Source organism: Canis lupus, chromosome 12 (genome assembly GCF_048164855.1).
Source record: "Canis lupus baileyi chromosome 12, mCanLup2.hap1, whole genome shotgun sequence".
NCBI classification, from domain to species: domain Eukaryota; kingdom Metazoa; phylum Chordata; class Mammalia; order Carnivora; family Canidae; genus Canis; species Canis lupus.
The window spans coordinates 25,839,448-25,858,227 of record NC_132849.1 but is presented as its reverse complement, the minus strand read 5'-3'; the positions used below and the strand labels follow the sequence as shown (position 1 = coordinate 25,858,227).

Sequence of the window (18,780 nt, the reverse complement as noted above, 5' to 3'; positions counted from 1 at the left end):
AGAAAGACAAAGAGGCAGAGGCAGAGGGAGAAGCAGGGTCCCTGTGGAACAGGGAGCCCAATGCAGGACTTGATCCCAGGATTCTGAGATCATGACCTGAAACAAAGGCAGACACTTAACTAACTGAGCCACCAGGCACCCCAACATTGTTCTTCTTTTTCAAGGTTATTTTGGCTATTCCAGTTACAGTTGATTTTGGTATATTATCTTTGTATCCTCCCTCCTTGATAAATTTTTAATTCTGATTGTTTGGAGATTCCTTTGGATTTTCTATGTACATAAATATGCTACCTACAAATAATAGCACCTTTATTTTTTTCTTTATACTTGGTCAGCTAGATAGATTCTAGCTTCTCTATAGTACTTCCTAGTTTCTCTTTTTTACTTCTTTAAACATAGTAAACATATTTGTTTTATATTATGCATTCAATCATTACTGTCTTTGGGGGTCTAATTCTGCAGTTTGTTGTTTCTCTCAGTTCTAACTGATGGTGACTTTATATTTAAAATGTTATGATTTATTTATTGTTGTTTCATATTTCTCAAAGCTTTATCTTTGGGGATGTTTTGAGGTGTGGGGTTAGTTTTTGTCCTTCTCAGGAGGGTTTCCATTTCTTCTATCAGGTGCCTACAGGATACAACTAAACTGGTACAAAGTTTACACTGAATTTTTAGCTTTGAATTTGGAATTACATAAGAAGTATATATTTCAGGGATGCCTGGGTGGCTCAGGGTTTGAGTGTCTGCCTTCAGCTCAGGGTGTGATCCTGGGGTCCTGGGATCGAGTTCCACATTGGACTCCCTGCATGAAGCCTGCTTCTCCCACTGCCTATGTCTCTGCCTCTCTCTCTCAGTCTGTGTCTCTCATGATTAAAAAAAAAAAAAAATCTTAAAAAAAAGAAGTATAAATTTCAACCCCTAAAATATGTGTATGCAGGCTTATGATTAAGAATTAGCAAAGGAGAGGCACCTGGGCAGCACAGTCGGTTAAGTGTCCAACTCTTGGTTTCAGCTCAGGTCATGATCTCAGAGTTGTGAGATCAAGCCCCACATGAGGCTTCACATTCAACATGGAGTCTACTTGAGTCTATTCTCTTTCCCTCTCCCTGTGTCCCTCCCAGTCATTCTCTCTCATAAATAAATAAATAAATAAATAAATAAATAAATAAATAAATAAATAATTTTAAAAAGAATTAGCAAAGCAGATCTTTTTTTCTATTCAATTTAGTGCCAAGTCTTAGAACTTTGAGGGTTGAGCTTTTTTTCTAGTTCACCCACTGAGAATGTTACTTTTCTGAGCTAAATGAAAGTGTCTCTAATCCTACATCCCATCCCACATTAAGGCCCAGAGTTTGGCTCATATTCCTAGTACACAAGACTTCTCAAAATCCAGCTCCAGGCCCCCAGGGGTTGGCAGATATCTTCAGGGTAAATCCTGACTTCAGCATTTGCCTCTCTGTATTTGGGTTTTTCTCACCATGGGCCTCTGAAGATTTCTTACTTGGCCACTACTATAACCCTACATTTAAAAAGATATTTTAAAAAGCATTTTATCCAGCATTCTGAGTATTCTGCATTGGCAGGGCTTCTCCAGCATCTCTGCTGGGAATAATCACTGTTGGATGCTTGCCTGCTGACAAATTCAGCTCCAAGCTGACCTGAAATATCCAAATCCATCAAATGACCAGAGCTGAACAAACAGGCCTGTTTCATAACAGATTTTTTCCTTTATAAGACAGTTTTGTTGACCATAAAATGTGTTTCCCTCTGTTAAAATTCATACAGAGGATTTGACAATGATCAGTTGCTCTCAACTGCAGGTGATTTCCCACCTTCCTGCCTCCCAGGGGATATTTGGCAATATCTGAAGATGTTATTTGGTTGTCATAATTGAGAAGGGGGTATAAATGGCATATGGTAGATAGAAGCCAAGGATGCTAGTAAACATCCTATGATGCAAAGGACACCCCCCAAAACAAAGAATTATCCAGCCCAAAATGTCAAAAACGCCATTGTGGAAAAAACCTTGGACAATAATTACTATTTCTTTCTTTAAAAAATTATTTACTTATTTGAGAGAGAGAGAGAGAGAGAGAGAGAGAGAGAGGTGGGAGGGGCAGAGAGAGAGAGAGAGAGAGAGAATTTCAAGCAGATACCCTGTTGAGCACAGAGCCCAGTGGGGGTATAATCTCATTGAGACCATGAGCTGAAGTCAAGAATTGTCTGCTTAACTGACTGGGCCACCCAGGAGCCCCAGTAATTATTATTTGTTTTGAAAATCTTCCTTCAGGAGTCTCAAGTGTGTGTAGCGGGTGTGACTGTTACTTGTTTCTTCTAATACTTTTGGTTTAGGTACAAAATTTTAAAATGTTTATTGGTCAAAAATTAATGCAAGGGAATGAACATTGCTACCTTCTAACAACACCTTTTCTGTGTCTGGCCCAGTGCTAAACAGATTATTATTATTATTATTATTATTATTATTATTATTTTAGTGCTAAACAGATTAATGAAGACAGTAACATTCATTTCCTCATTTTCTCCAGAACTCTAGCGTTTTGGATCAAAAGTAGATGTGACGCTTCCAAGGCAAATGATAGGTAAGCTTCAAATAAATTATTCACTACAAAGCAGAAACTAGATAGAGAATCTAGGCATGACAATACATAACATTTCAAAGCTGGATTTTAGTCAGATCAACATATCACAGTGTGATTGATATGATCACAATCATGTTTCCTTTGACATTCAGAAAAGCTGGACACGCAAACACAGGTGCAAGGTGTCATTCACCTTCCAACATTGTGTGACTCAGGCTGCATATAAGAAGCACTCCTAGGATAAACTCGTGGGGCCTCCAATACCTGTCTCAGCCTGAGATGTCTTTCCTGTAGAGAATAGGATAAAACAATTTGCTCGGCAGCATTGAGCCCCCTTTACTAGTTAGAAAATAAAAGATAAGATAATAAAAATCCTCACAAATCTAGGGCCATTGGGCTTGAGGAGTCACACAACACTATTCAGGGATCAGGGCAGGAGATAGGAATGGGACAAGCAGCTGTAAGGCAGGAATGGAATAGGGTTTTTTTCTAGATTAGTCAGTACAGACTTACTAGAATGCCAACCATGCTTCTGGTAGTGTTTGAAGCCAATGGGAAAGGGTATAGTTATAAGCTAGTGATAATTGCTACTTACTGTGTTTGGTATGTCTGCTCCATTGCCTTGCTTTCATTTGAGACAGGCATGATTAATCAGAAGAAGTTATCAGCTGTCTCCATAGTGTCATTTATATGGGCCTAGGAGAGGGGCCATCCTACTGCTCAGCAGCATGTACTATAGGAAGGGTACAAATCCAGCTGAGTGTTGGTCCAAGTCATCCATGCTTTCCTGTTGTCCTATAGCCCTGTGCTACTTTCTGATCTTTCCTGGTTCTCCCATCTGGTCAGTATGGTAGATCAGCTCCTGATCTCTCTTCAAGTGCCCTCTTTGGTGTTCATGCCTCAGTGCCTTGGACATTGCCCCTTTGGATGTCACCCTGGCAGTGAGCTCCCAGTACTGTTTGGGACTGAGAGTACATGACACATCAGTGTCCCTAATCCTACCTCGGGACAAATCAAATGCTGGCACTTCCAATCGTCTTTTATCAGCTGGAGAATTTTATGTTGTATGTTTTCAAGATTTCAGGCAAAAAAAATCTGGATAAGAGATGATATGATAGGACACTCTGGGGGGGCAAAATCATTCCCCTCTGCCCTGGAACTTGTTGTGGCTTGAGACAGTCCTTAGGCTCATTTCCTTCTTCAGGGTCTCAGATAAAATACAAGATGCCTAGTTAAGGTTTAATTTCAGATAAACTAGGAATAATTTTTTAAAAGAACAGTAACGTCCCATATAAATAGATCCTATTTCTGAGTGCAGCCAACACTGTGTCCCCAAGCCAGATCTGTGAGCAACTCTCAGGTAGGTGGGGCTCAGCAGGTGTCAGCTTGCACCTCTCCTCTGCAACTCCCCCCTCCCCAGATCAGCTCCCCACCTGGCTAGGATGTGCATGCAAGTGAGCCACCAGGTTTTGTGCTGCAACCCCAATGCCAAGGATGCTGGGAAAAGGAGCACTACCTCCCAGGCCTCTGGTTTGGAAGCTTTTTCAAGGCTCCTGGGGCAGAATTTCCTCAAGTCAGGACAGGTCTGAAAGTGCTGTCTGGCAGCCAGAGAGTGATGAATAGTCACCACATACACAGGGCTGGACATTACCCCCAAAGGTGTTGCCAAACAAGATCTGACCTAGGACATCAGAATGAGCATGACCTGGGGGTTATTAAAGCCTGAACATGATCACCCACAGTGGCCCTAGATTCTAGAGGGAAGGAGAGGGATGCTTCCTCCTCCCCTAGCCCACTGGCCACTCAGAAGGAACCCTGAGATGGGGTCAGGGCAGGGCCAGGCTGACTATTCTTATTCTGCTAGTCTCCTGTTTGGCTGAGCACCAGTGAGCCCTTCTCCCAAGGACAGTCCCTAAGCCTACCCACCCTTCTCATTGGTACCCTCATTCTGCCACTGGGCTTCACTGACTGCCTACATGACTGCAGACTTGACTTCACTTTACTAGGTGCACACTTTACCTATGCACTTAGTGCATAGATCTTGGTCTCTAATACCATCCTCCAGGGAAAGGAAGCAGGATTCCTGGGAGGAGAGATTGATTTTAGGGTTGGAGCAGGGAATACACAAGGTGAACCTGGAGCCCTTGTGCCAGAAAGTAAAGAAGTGCTTTAAACACACATACACACACACACACACACACACACACACACATGCATAATACAAGACCACATTGATGGGAATATGTCAAAAAGGCTCCGGAGCCAACTCAAAGAGCTCCCAATGTCCAGAAGTGGAACAAATATTTTGAGCAACAAAAGAATTAAAGTAATATGGGGTTATAACTTGAAGTACGCAATGAATATCTATGAGTCCATACTGGTAAAACTAAATGATTGAAAAAAATAAATGGAGGACAAGAAACAAACCCCCCATGCAGAAGAGTTCTACATTTATGAAGACAGTTTATCCTCAAGGAGGTGGAGCATTCAGTAAAGAACTAAGGAAATCTGGATAAAGTATGGATTTTAGTTTATATAACGTATCAGTATTGGTTCATGAGTTGTGACGAATGTACCATGTTAATGTAAAACGTTAGTACCACAGGAAACTGGGGTGGAGTGTATGGGAACACTATACGTCTTTTCAAGTTTCTGTAAAACTATTTGAAAATTGAAAGTTTATTTTAAAAAAAAAGACCAGGGATCCCTGGGTGGCGCAGCGGTTTGGCGCCTGCCTTTGGCCCAGGGCGCGATCCTGGAGATCCGGGATCGAATCCCACATCGGGCTCCCAGTGCATGGAGCCTGCTTCTCCCTCTGCCTATGTCTCTGCCTCTCTCTCTCTCTCTCTCTCTCTCTCTCTCTGTGTGACTATCATAAATAAATTAAAAAAAAAATATTAAAAAAAAATAAAAAAAAAGACCAAACAAACAGCCCAGCTTTATTGAATTTCTGATTATGAAAACAGATAATAATGTAGATTCAGGCAATGCAGGAAATATAGACCAAAGTAGCAATCACCTAAACTCTCAGCCTTCCCCTGACATATTAGTAATTCCTTCTAGACTGTGCCTCATGTCCACAGAGTCAAATGGGAACAATTTCATGTAAATCAGCTCCTATGTGAATGGCCATTTTTACCATGTGCTTTTTTTCTACACAATACATCTAAGATATTTTCTATTCCAATATAGAGCTAGATCATTCTTTTGTTTTATGATGTTCTGTTATGCTATAATTTACCTAAGCAAGCTTGTGCACCATGTAAGCTTGAGTTCTTTTTTCTCCTTTTTCTCCTGTGAATAATACCACATTCACACACAAACATTCTTGAACTCTTGTTCAATTATTTACATAAGATAGATTCCTAAACCTAAAATTGGTGATTGCAAGAGATACACATTTACTATCTCAGCAGAGGTTGTTAGATACCCTACAGCAGTATTGGTCCATTTCTTTGCTACCATCAGCAGTGGATGATAGGGCCTGATTCCTCATATCCTGCCCCAACATCGGGTCTTCTCATTCTTTTCAATATTTGCCCATTTGTAGTTGAAGATAATGGCTGATTTGATCCTCTCTTGTTGGCCTATATTTCAAGCTTGTGTTACCACGTTTCTTCCCCTAAAATTATTGTACCTACTCCATATTCTAACTTCAGCGTAGCCCTTGGGCCCAATGGTTAAGCCCCTACCACTAGAAACAGAGCATGGAACACATGGAGGTCAGAATCCTCATATTTCAATTCTTCCTTTCTCTTTCCAGGGCTTAACATATTCTGAAAAGGTACAGGACAGCCCCCCAAAAATGCTTGTTGGATACAAGTATGGGATCAGAGGGAAGAACTAATCCAAGCTGAGCCAATTAGATTCTTTCTCAGATATTTGAAGTAAGAGACATAGAAACCACTGTAGTATTGTGGGCCAGTGGAGTCATAAGATTCTGGAGAGTTGGAGTTGTTTTTTGTAGCATGGTAACCCAGAGCAGTGAGTTATTTCCTAGCAGAAGATAACAGTAGCCAGTGGGAGAAACAAAGATGAAGAAACCTGGGAGGGAAGGAGCAGAAGAAGGAGAGGAGGAAGGCCTGCCTTCCTCTACCAGGTCCTGTGAGCCCTGGCTTTCACTGGTGTGTTCCCAGAGGTTACCTTATATCCTTAGGATAAATTCTGCTTTTATTAACCCATCCTTGACCAAGACTATGAAATAATGGTTCAAGCCCAACTCATTTTGCTTATTTTTCACTGTTCCCAAGCAACTTTCTGATGATTAACCAAATTCCCTTGATACCACAATACAGGGACACTACCCATAGTGTGTATTTACCATTACAAATGTATGGCTAGCAAAAACAAAACAAAACAAAAACACCCACAAATGTATGGCTAGCAAGTAGTTACTGAGTAACAACTAAGCACCTAGCACTAGGGGGGAACCTTGTATATACCCAAAAAATAGAAGACATAATTCATCACCCCAAGGGACTTAAGGTGGGAGATAAAATGAACATATGAAAGAATCACACACCCTGATTAGTCCAGCATGGTAAGAGCTGGGCCAACACTATTGTTCCTTGAGAAGACTGCTGAGATCATACAGTCCCAGATGACATGTCCCAGAGTCTATGACATGTCCCAGACATAGGCGGGGTGAGTGCTGGAACGCTGCTGTGTCTGGGACACCCTTAAAGAGAACATGTTGGTTGTAGTTGTCACACATCGAGCCCCATGCAGCCATGTCTCAGCAACTTGGGAATTTCCCAGGTGGTTGATGAGCCCTAAGGGCCGGTGTGTGTGTGCATGGTGGGGAGTGCATGCCTGGGAAGTGGGGAACGCTGACCTACTGGGCTTAACACAAGGGTATGGGTGCAGAGGGAAGGAGTCAAGCTTCATAGGCTATGTAGGATGGAGGTGTCAGAGGGGCTGGCCCACTCCAGGCAAAAAGCCTCCATTTAATTTTCTATAAAAAGGAGGATATTCTGCTTTCATCATAAGCAGATAAGTTTTAAGACTTCAACAAAGCAAATGTGTGGAAATCACACTGCAATTTTTATTGGGTTTTCAGTTTTTAAAGATTTTTAAAAAATGTCTTAAAGTAATCTCAACATCCAACACGGGGCTCCCACTCACAATCCTGAGATCAAGAGTCACACACTTCACCGACAGAGCCAGCTAACCACCCCATACATTGCAACTTTTAAAATGCTATTTGAAAATAAATAAATAAATAAAATGCTATTTGAAAGAGAACTGTGGTTATCCTAGTGGTTATAATGCCAAAGGTAGTTTTATTTGATATAGAGCATTATTTTTAAAGGATTGACCCCTGTAATTACACTCTGCTTTCTATTTTGGAACCACTTCTGATTTGCTAGAGGGGTTTAGGAGCTCAGTAATGGCTGATGTGAATGAACACATCACATGGTAGGTAGTTCTCAGCTATGTGTGGTATCTGTCTCCATCCTTCTTCAGAGGTAAGCACTACAATGATTCTGCTGAAGTAGAGAAGGCCAATAACATGCCCAAGGTCACACAACTAGGAGCGGTAGAGCCAAGGTTCATCCCAGGAAGCCTTATCCCAGAGCCCTTGCTCTTGATTTACTCACTCTGCTGCCTTTGGAAACCTTCCAGCTGAGGAGCTACCCTCCCCTTCTCTCTTCTGCTCTAAGCACCCAGATATGAGAAATTCCTTTTCACTCTTTGAACAAACCCATTGTCTCTTGCCTCTGGGTCTTGGCACATGCTGTTCCTTTTTCTAAAATACCTTCCTCCCCATCCTTCTTTAGTTGAACAACTTATGGTTAGAGTCTCAGCTTAGCACACATGTCCCCTGGGAAAGCACCTCCTGAGTCCTCTGAGTATGAAGTAGTGTCCCCACTCTACACTTGTGTAGCACTTCCTCCCTGGTGGGATGTATCACTCTGTTAGAACTGCCTTTTGACTTCTCTGTTTCCCCTTGAGCACTGTATCAGCAGTGAGCACTGCACACATTTCCCCCTGGGGTTAATCTTTCTTACTGCCATAGACTGATGGTTAGCACAGTGCCTGGCACAGAAGGGCCTCCATATATCCTTGCTGGAGAATGAATTAATGAACAGCTGCTTGGTACTGAGTGGTTGTGTGTATGTTCCTTTCTGAGTGCATGTGGTATGAAGCATTCTTCACGAGACCCAGAAGACAGTGACTGGGAGAAAGAGATGGAGGCAACCCTCTCTCAGCCCATCCCTTGAAGTACATTATACGAGACTGTCCCAGGAGGCTGAGTGAACAGATCAGCTGGTGCCACCCGGCAACTAACAGAACCCAGAGATTCCCCCACTGGAGAGGGTCTCTGCCTCTGAGGGGTGGGAAAGGAGGCATATTCTAGAGACAATTTGACAAAAAAAGGAGAAAGGGCTCTAGGTTTCCTTTGCATTGGGGTGTGTGTGTGTGTGTGTGTGTGTGTGTGTACTTTCCAGTAAAGCTCTGTGTTTAAAAAGCTTGTCTAAGGGGAGCTGGGTGTCTCAGTGGTTAAGCATCTGCCTTTGGCTTGTGTCTAGATCCTGGGGTCCTGGGATCAAGTCCCACATCAGACTTCCCACAAGGAAGGAGCTTGCTTCTCCCTCTGCCTATGTCTCTGCTTCTCTCTCTGTATCTGCCATGAATAAATAAATAAAAAATTAAAAAAAAAAACTAAAATAAAAACTTGTCTAATCAAGCAAGCAGGAGGAAAACTCACAGCCCGGTTCAGTCCTAGGCCACATCAAACAAAGCCAGACCTTCAGCACAAGGGAGATTTTTGCCTTTCCTGGCAAGGACAGCAGCGTGAGGATTCTAAAGGATTTTGGTCAAGGCAGAATCATGATGAACGTCCTGTTCTAGGAGTCCTGAGGCCCTGGATAGATCAGAGGAAAAGCAGCAACTGCCTTGTCCAGGGTCACAGCACTGTTTGTCTCTGGCTGAATGCTGGCAGGTTCCTACATGGATGTACTGGCCAGGGCAGGTTATTGGAAGGTCAGTCTCACTCCAGGCATATTGGGTCCCAGTCCAGAGCTCCTCCCACCACCCCAGCTAACAGGATTCTCCAACTCTGAGGCATCTTTAGACAATCATGTTTCATCTTAGGCTGGAAAGGTGCTGTCTCACCCATCTGTCACAGACTTTTCAGACTCAAGGTCTCAGGGCTTGGACAAGCCTTGCTCTTCAGCAAGGAAGCATCATGGACCTTGATGTAAAAGTCACCCATCGCGATGTTTGGACTTTACTAAGTGGAACCTAAGACCCACTTGCAAAATGATTTCAAGAACCTCATTGGATGAGTCTCATACTCCTTTTTCAGAAGTTGTTTTTCATAAATGATTAGGTAATTGTACAAAGTGAAAATGTTATCAGTTGGCTGTTGACCACATGTTACCAGCCACCTTTTTACCTCTAAGGTCACCAATGTCCCCATTAACATTTAGTACATGAACCTCTTAAGTTTTCTCTTATACAACATTTCTATCACCTAAAAAGTTCCTTCTTGCCCTGTTCCAACCAATTCCACCTGTTCTGACCTCTATCATCATTGACTGTTTTTCTCTTTTCCAGAGTGTCTCTGAGGATTCAATGTTTGTGTCCCTCCAAAATTCATGTTAAAACTTTAACCCATGATGTCAGAGTATTAGCAGGTGGAGGTGGGGACTTTGAGAAATGAAGCCCTCATGAGTGCGATTAGTGCTCTTATAAGATGAATCCCAGAGAGATCCATACCCCTGTGTCCTGTGAGGACACAGGAGTAAGATGGCCATTTCTGAACCAGGATAAAGGCTCTGACCACACAGACAATCGGTTGGCTCTTTGATCTTCAGCTTCCTAGCCTCCAGAACTATGGGAAATAAATTTCTGTCATTGTAAGTCACCCAGTCTATAGTATTCTGCTATAGCAACCTGGACTGACTAAAACAGTGTTATAATACTGGAATCATAGAGTAGATAGTCTTTCATGTGTGGTTTCCTTCACACAGCGTAATATCCATGAGATTCATCTGTGTTGTCACGTATGTTGGCTATCCTTTATTTTTATTGCAGAAGAAGAGTTTTCCATTATGCGTATATTCCACAGTTTTGTTTTTTTTTTATCCATTCAGCTGTTGATGGATGTTTGGGTTCTCCTAGTTTTTGGCTATTAAGAAAAAATCTTCTGGAGTACCTGGGTGCTCAGTCGGTTAAGAATCTGACTCTTGGTTTCAGCTCAGGGCATGATGTCAGGGTCATTAGATAGAGCCCCACGTCGGGTTCTGTGCTCAGCAGGGAGTCTGTTTGAGATTCTCTCCTGCCTCTCCCCTCCTCAATAAATAAATAAATCTTTAAAAAGAAAATAAAGCTACAATGAACATCGATATACAAATCTTTGTGGGGGGGTGGACAGAAGTTTCATTTGTCTGGAGTAAAAGCACCCAGGAGCAGAATTCCTGGGTTATAAAATAGGTGTATGTTTAACTTTATAATGAACTTGTGGCTTGTTTTCTATGTCACCTTCCTGAAAAGATGTTTAGAAATCAGCCTGCAAAGTCCACACTAAAACAACCTCCATAAGGAGAAGGTGGTAACAGACAGGTAATAGCTCTTAGGGAGAAAAGCCGTTTAACCAGTTCCTCAATTAACCAGCTTCTGCATCGTTTTCATAATTCATGCTAATTTTGGGCTGTACCCAAGGAAATGCTTATTGCAGACACAATATTGAAGGGCCCAGAAGGGTATTTATAGCAAAATGTTGACCAAAGCTTTCAGAATTTTGCTTTAAGCTCAATCAACTGCAACTTAGCAGGTAATTTATTGAGAATGTCAACTATGGAATGATCACCCTTTGGAAACCTAATCTGACTTCTGAATTTTCACTGCTGGAGTCTCCATCTTAACCTAGGAATGTTAAACAGGCTTTTCTGTGAATTGAGGGCCTGGCTATCTGGGTCTTTGCTCTCTGTCAGATGTATCATCAGGCCATATTGTATAGGAAAGCAGCATAAGAAAGTCGTATTTGGGAGACTGAACAGGAGAAAGGGGTCTGAACTCTGCTGGACCCTAGGAACAGGAACAAAGGGGTCTGGCCAGGCTGAAGGAGACCTGAAACCCTTGGAAGCCCTGTTTCTTTTGGCAGGACTTCAGAGGACGTGGATGTGGGGAAGCTGGTGAGCCAGGAACTAGGAATTGTGGCCTAGAAAGTTTATGCAAGAGGCTGGAGTAGCACAGTCCCTCACCTGGAAAGTCCCTTCTCAGAAACAGGAGGCTAGAGTAGAAGTTGACCATCCTAAGAAAAACACCACTGGTGGGCTCCTGTAAAGTCCTGGAGCCAAACGATCCACACTGCATTTCTGGGCATTTGTTGTCCTCTATCATAGAATACATCATTCCTCCCATCTTCAGATCCTTCTTGTAGTACAATCTTACACTCCCACCTTTGCCACGTGACTTGGCAGCTCTGCCCACTAGCCCGAGCCTCCTACTTCTCACCACTGATGTCAACACAGCCTTGTGACTTGCTTTGGTCAGTGGAGTGTAGGCAGGAGTGACTTGGGAGGCCCCAAGAGGTGTCATGTGTCTCTGCTCAGCTTCCTCAGCTGATAGGTACCATTTGATAGGTAAAGAATATGCCCTAGTAGTGCTGCTCCAAAGAAAATACAGAATTGTATAGTATGTGAATTGTATCTCAATAAACTTTTAATAAAACTCAATCGTCTGCTCGTTGTGTCTACCATAGTGAGGCAAGCACTAGTATTTTTCCCTTTATCACGGTACATGAAACTAAGGCCCAGGGAGCTTAGGTAGCCCTCCCAGTTCGTTCACCTCCTAAGTTTTTTTTTTTTTTAAGATAGATTTATTTATTTATTTATTTATTTATTTATTTATTTATTTATTTATGATAGACAGAGAGAGAGAGAGAGAGGCAGAGACACAGGAGGAGGGAGAAGCAGGCTCCATGCTGGGAGCCCGACGTGGGACTCGATCCCCGGACTCCAGGATTGAACTTTGGGCCAAAGGCAGGCGCCAAACCGCTGAGCTACCCAGGGATCCCCTACCTCCTAAGTTTTTGAGCTGAGACAGGGATTGGGGTCTTGACACGGCACCCGGGGGGGGGGGGTCCTTCCAGTGTGTTTGCTATCCCATCTTAAGGCCAAGGGGAAACTAGATTTGAGGACTATTTAGACAACACTCGGTTATGTATAAGGGCTGTTTTTAGCTCTTTTTCTAGCACCTCCTCTCCTGGCACCCTCCTCCCTGCACTCACCTTCCCTCATCTGCTGACGACACTGGTTGTTCAGAGTCCCTCCTTGCTCTCTTTTATAAGCACTCTTGCTAAGAATATCAAAAGATATTTGACTAGTGTAAACCAACATTTAACATGATCACAGGTAGTCTTTCCCATGTTGCCAGATGCCCTTAGTCTCTGATGCTCCTGCCTCCCCCACCCCTACTTAGGGTGGCTGGAGATGTGGGGCATCTTCCTTTTGGGCTCCATTGTCAGGGAGGGAGATTTTTCATTTGACAGAAATACACATCTCTGGGATGTCTCCCATGAACTGGCAATTCATGCTGGCTTAAATGCACCTGCACTCAAACTTCCCGGCAACCCATAGACTGTGTGCATGGATGAGCATGTTTTTCAGATAAGGAGACTGAAGCTTAGAAAAGTTAGGGAACCTACCCAAGATCTGGCAGAGAGTGAGGGCCCCACCAGGCTTCCATTACAGGTCTCCTAATTCCAAGTTCAATATTCTTTTTCTTATTTAGGGACGTGTATTTTTTTCTCCCCGGGTCACCCCACGGAGTCTACCACAAGCCTGGAGCAAAGAAGGAGTCCCAGAAGGTAATGAAAAAGAAATCAATGAAAGCCAACCTATGCCAGATTGCCCAAAAGCCTTTTTTCCTTAAGAAAAATGTATGAGTCAGCCCTCAACTCTAGCACATCTGTGTGTGACAGAAAGACTCGTCCTGGGATTTTCATTTGCAAGAGGAGAAGAGTACCAGTTGCCCTGAATTGGCACAGCTTGAGCATAGAATAGGCAGAAGAGGGATGGATGGGTGTTGAGGGGTAGTTAGAAAAGCTGATGAAATGTTGCTTCATCTTCTTAGAGGCAACAGAAGCTACCCAAACACCTGCCAAGGAGATGGAGGGTGAGCATCCCGAGAGAGGATCCCTTGGGAGTTGTTGAAAGGGATTGAACAGTAAGGAAACTCACAAACTACAGAAGGAAAGGGAATTGTGGAAAGGCCAGCAAGATGTAGAAACTTTATTGCAAAGCTAACATCATATAATTTCATTTACAATACTTCTCCCCACCTTTCAATTTTAGTATACGTGCTGCCGAAGCGAGCACTCTCCCCACCTTTCAAAATGAATTGTAGGTAACTGGGCACTGGGCACCCCAGCACCACCGATGCCACTGGCCACTGGGTGCCTTAGCTATCAGCCCCACCAGAAGGGATTCCAAGTACATTGTTCAGTCTAGATTTAAAAGTCTTGGGTGAGAATCTGATTGGCTGTCTTTAGTTCATGTGTCCATACTCCTGCTGCCAGAGGTCAAGGGGAATTTTCCACCTTTTCAGCCTCCAGAGTGAGATCCTCTTGCAAAAGCAGAGGCCTCACAACCAGGAAGCAGATTCAGGTGCTGCATAATTATTTTTTTAAAGGATGATGCTGCACAATTATGACAAAAATATGTCTACTCTCATCAAGACCATGATACCTACTTCTCAGGGTTGCTGGGAACATTGAAAAAGATCATTCAATTATTCTACCATCATATATCAAGTTACCAATAGTATTCCTAGCACTATGCTAGGTGTTGGGTAATGTCTCTAAGTTCTGGCACATACTAAGAATTCAATAAGTGACAACTATGTTAAGAAGCTATGAAATGGGAGCGGAGCGGGAGAGAATGACACGAGGGGTCTCAGCTAAACATTTGATTGAGCTTTGATCTCTGAACTTCCTGGAAGCCAAGAGAAATAGTTCTAATGACAGGAACCATAAATAGCTGATTTACTGGGTTCTTTCTATGTATCAGGCACTGTGCCAAACATCACACATGTATTATCTCACACTGAATCCTCATGACAACTCTATAAAGTAGATATTATTACTCTGATTGTACAGATTATGAGAAAAGGTTCAGCATGGCTAAATAACTTGGTCAAGACCAATCAATCAGTTAATGGTGGCACTGGGATTTGACCCACATCCTTTTGACCCCAGAGCCCAAACTCTTAATCACTGCTCTGTGATTCTATCACCAAATGTCTGGGACAAACCACTGAGGGGCTGCCAGCTACCACTGCCATGGGGCAAGCCTTTGCAAAGTTAACCGAGGTCAATTTGTTCAGGCTCCCATCTTTTTTCACATTTTTGTTTGCCGGGCTGGTTAGCATTTTATGCAACTGATTTAAAATTTCCCTTTCTTTTTCTTGCCTGGGAATAGTGGCAGAAGTAAATGAGAAATAAGACAGAAGGTGCTGAGGATAGATGGGGAGGGAGTGAAACCATTTACCCAGTCATGGTGGATTTGCCACGGCAGAGAGCCTGGCAGGAGATTTAATCATTAGTTTCCCATTAATTTTTGGAATCAGATCCTCCCTGGCACAATGCTGAGGAAGACAAGGGTGATTTTATGTTCAAAAACACTGAGACTGGAAGGGACCTTAGAATCTTCTAGTCCAGCTGTTTTCAAAGAGTTTTAAAGTGGTGGAATCATACTTTAAAGGAAATGTTCACAAAAGCCCATATTCTAAAAATAGATCAAACGAGCTGTTCTGGGCAAAGGATAGCTAGAGGCCCAGAGCAGTTCGAGAATCACCGAGTCTGATACCTGTGATCTAACTTTGTGTGCACACCGAGCAGCGTTTGTACTTGGGAAGCAATCTATGGGTGTCTGCAGTGGCTGTACTTTCCAGCTCCCTTGAGGCCCACTATGCCTCCATTCTGCTGGGTGCCTGCCCCCCTCTTGCTCCAGCAGAAGTCTGCAGCTTCACTCTCATGAGAGGGTAACCAAGTGGATCTGGATAGGGGGCTCAGCAACAGTGGAGTGCGGGTGCAGAATGGAAAAGGAAAGGATCAAGGACTGATCCATTGATTTTTCATCTTAAGGACTCCCAGCCCTTCTTGCCGCTTGGGGCTTAAACACATAAGGAGGCTGACCCCACCCTCCAGGCAAGAGCCTGGAAGACTTCTCTCTGGGGAGTCTGAGCAGCCCAAGGGGAAATATCTAAAGATGTGGCCAGCAACTTGGGTCCCTTGGTATAAAGAGCCAGCCCGGATCCCCTTCCATATGAGCGTACTCCTTCCATGCATGCTGGGCTGATAAGAAAGTGCCATTAAGATGGGGGGGAGGGGTGGTACTGTGAGGGAGTAAATTAAAAACTTTAGGTGGAAGGAATGGTATAACAACTGTACAAAGACAGGCTATGGAGAGGTTTTTAAGAGAGGTATGAATAGGACACTGGGCTGGGAGTAGGGCAGGCAGGGGTGAGGAAAAAGTAGATGAGATTCAAAAGGTGGCTGGGCCTAGCAGGTGCCAGAGAAAGGCACCAAGGTGAGCGCAGGAACAATGGGCTAATATCCAAGGTCAAAGGCCTCTTTCAGAGCTCTGTACCCTGAACAGGCTGTGCCAGCCCAGGGCAGGGTGGAGAGAGGGTGCACTTGGCTCTGGGTCTGTGCTGGCAGCTGCCCTGGGGACTGGGTAGAGGACAGCCACCAGGGCCAGTCTTAAAGGATGGAAGTGACTTCAGTAGATAATGAGGAGCCTGGATGAGAGTTGGGAAATAGGGTGATGTCTAGAATCGAGTCAGACTGAAGGAAGAATGAATTTGTGAGCCAAATTCAAATTTGTGAGAGACGATGGGGGGCTGTGCCAAAGTCAACCCCAGAAAGTCTCAGATGAAACTGAGACGTGTTCACAAGAGGAGGAGGAGGAGGAGATGGGAGCCCTGAGGACAGAAATCGCTGGCAGGGAAGTGGAGCCCTTTGGATGGGATACAAGAACTCCGATGGAATGCAGGAGGAAGTGTGGAGCAAGAGAGAAATCCGAATGAAGACAAACACCTGTACGGGGGCAGGGGCCTTCAAATGTTCCGAAACTTTCTGGCGGTCTTCTCTCCCTTAACCAGTGTGATGTGGGAATGCAGGGAAGAGTTCTTTCCCTTTCCCAATGCTGCAGTGGGCTCAGCTGAGAACAGTCTCATGGACCCACCAGCCAGGTACCCATCCAGTGACAAATGAAGGAAGTTTGTGAAGTTGGGTTTCCCGGGCATTCTTCCCTCAGCCTTCTGCACAGACTTCGTACATAACACTGCACTGACGTAGATAACAATGTCCATCCTTTCACAAGGAGAGTTGGTGATGTGGGCAGAGTCTCCAGTGAAGGAAGCAGGACCTTCTGCTCAGAAGACGCCCTCCCTCAGCATGCCTGCGTACCTAGGTTTCATTCCTTACTCTTTTCTCTGAATGCAGGCATGGAATATCTTGGTTACAAGTGCAAATAATTGTCTGGGAAGAGAAACTGAAAGTTCATTACTAACCATTCACACTTTGGTTCACTTCACAGGGCCCCAAGGAAAGAAGAGTTTCCAGGATAAATAATAATAAACGCGAATCACACTTCTGAGTAAATTAAAGAGTTTTACACTCATTGTCTTGATGCTCAAAGTAACACTTAGGGCCTTACAGGATGATGATCCCCCTCTTACAGCTGAGGGAATCAAGACCCAGAGAGGGTAAGGGACTTGCCCAAGAATACACAGGCAGTTGTTGGCAGAAGTGACACTTGCACCCAGGGCTCCTAAAATCCAGTTTGGGGCCCTTTCCTCGGTGTACATGGTGGGGAGGGGGCTGTGATGGGCCAGGTGTGGGGTGGTATTACAAGATAATGTGCAGTGGGGAGGGTATCCAGAGGACTTGAGAGAGAACAGGAGTCGGGGAGCTCCTTTGTGTATACCACCACTGGCTAGGGTTGAGGCCACAGTCAGGGTCCCCTTAATTCTACCCATTGTCAAAGCCTCTTCCCACAGCTCTGGGTGAGACAGAGCAAAGAGGAGGAGAGAATACTGGACAATAAGCCCCAGGCCACCCATCAATCCCAAACAAAGTGCCCCATCCTAATTCTTTGCTTCCCCGGGGGAGCCTGCCCTGGAGAGCCAGCCCTACTATTAGTAAAACCTCCAGATTTCCCAAGAGGTATGATCGCTGGGTTAAGAGCTCAGCATTTTTGGAGCACCTTGTTCTGACAGCATGTAGCCACCCTAGGTCACAGTCCAAGGTCCCTGAGGTGCTCAGAGCTGGGAATTGACTTACCTGTGGGTGAGCTCATGGTCAGCAGTAAACATGGAGGCCCTTCTTGGTATAGTGGCTAGATGTTCTCTACAACAGACTTAACTCCCAAGCCCAGGCACCAGACAGATGCTCACAGGAACTATGTCTGAAAGAAAAAGGACATGGTCATCACTCTGCATTCGAATGCCTAGATCCCAGATAAGCTGCCCCTTGAGGCCAAAGTTAGCCTTCCCCAAAGCCCCCATGGGAGATCTATTCACAGAGGAAAAATTCAGGAGAACTGATAATTTATAATTCACAGGGGGTTTAACCCAACCTCAGACATGGATATCATCAAGACCTCCTTTATGTTCAAAGCCAAAGTGCTCTTTGGAGCTGGGCTTCTTCAGAAATTCAAAAAGCACTCTGAAGTCCTCCCTTCCATTCCTTTTCATGAATACAGGGCATGCACACTCACTCAGCAGTGTAGAGCTCCAATGTGGCTCATCTAAGGATCTCAGCTGGAGGAATCATGACCCATAATGAAACTAGATGATCACTCCTTCACTCTTTTCTAGCAGGGGAAGAAGAAGGTTGGGAAGAAGCAGCCCTGACCCCACCCTCAACTCAGACCATGTCTCTAACATACTACCTTAAAATAAATAATTGTTAAAAATTAGTAGGCTAGGAATTCATCTGTGACCCCTTAGAACATCTTTTGTGTTTTAATGTTCTTATTGGTCTAATTAATGCAATTTAATTCAACATAGCATTGTGAAGGGTTTGAGTCAGGCTTAAGGGTGGGTGCTGATCATACAAAGAGGTTCAGCATGATCATTCAGAGAAGGGATCACAGTGTAGTTGGGGAAACACACACAACTTGTTACCACTTGGGCCAATGCTAAGGTAGGGCTATGGGAGAAC

The 18,780-nt window shown here is 44.0% G+C and overlaps 1 long non-coding RNA gene across 3 annotated transcripts in view; it reads right to left on the bottom strand.

Moving 5' to 3' along the window:
• LOC140601323 (uncharacterized) overlaps positions 1 to 18,430 on the bottom strand; it is a 35,906-nt gene extending 17,476 nt beyond the window's left edge. For all 3 annotated transcript variants that reach the window (XR_012004349.1, XR_012004350.1, XR_012004348.1), the window contains exons 1-2: positions 18,335 to 18,430; positions 17,899 to 18,022 (exon numbers count right to left, since the gene is read on the bottom strand). This is a non-coding gene — a long non-coding RNA (uncharacterized lncRNA). The remainder of the gene's footprint in view (positions 1 to 17,898; positions 18,023 to 18,334) is intronic.
• Between the last annotated feature and the right edge of the window lie 350 nt (positions 18,431 to 18,780).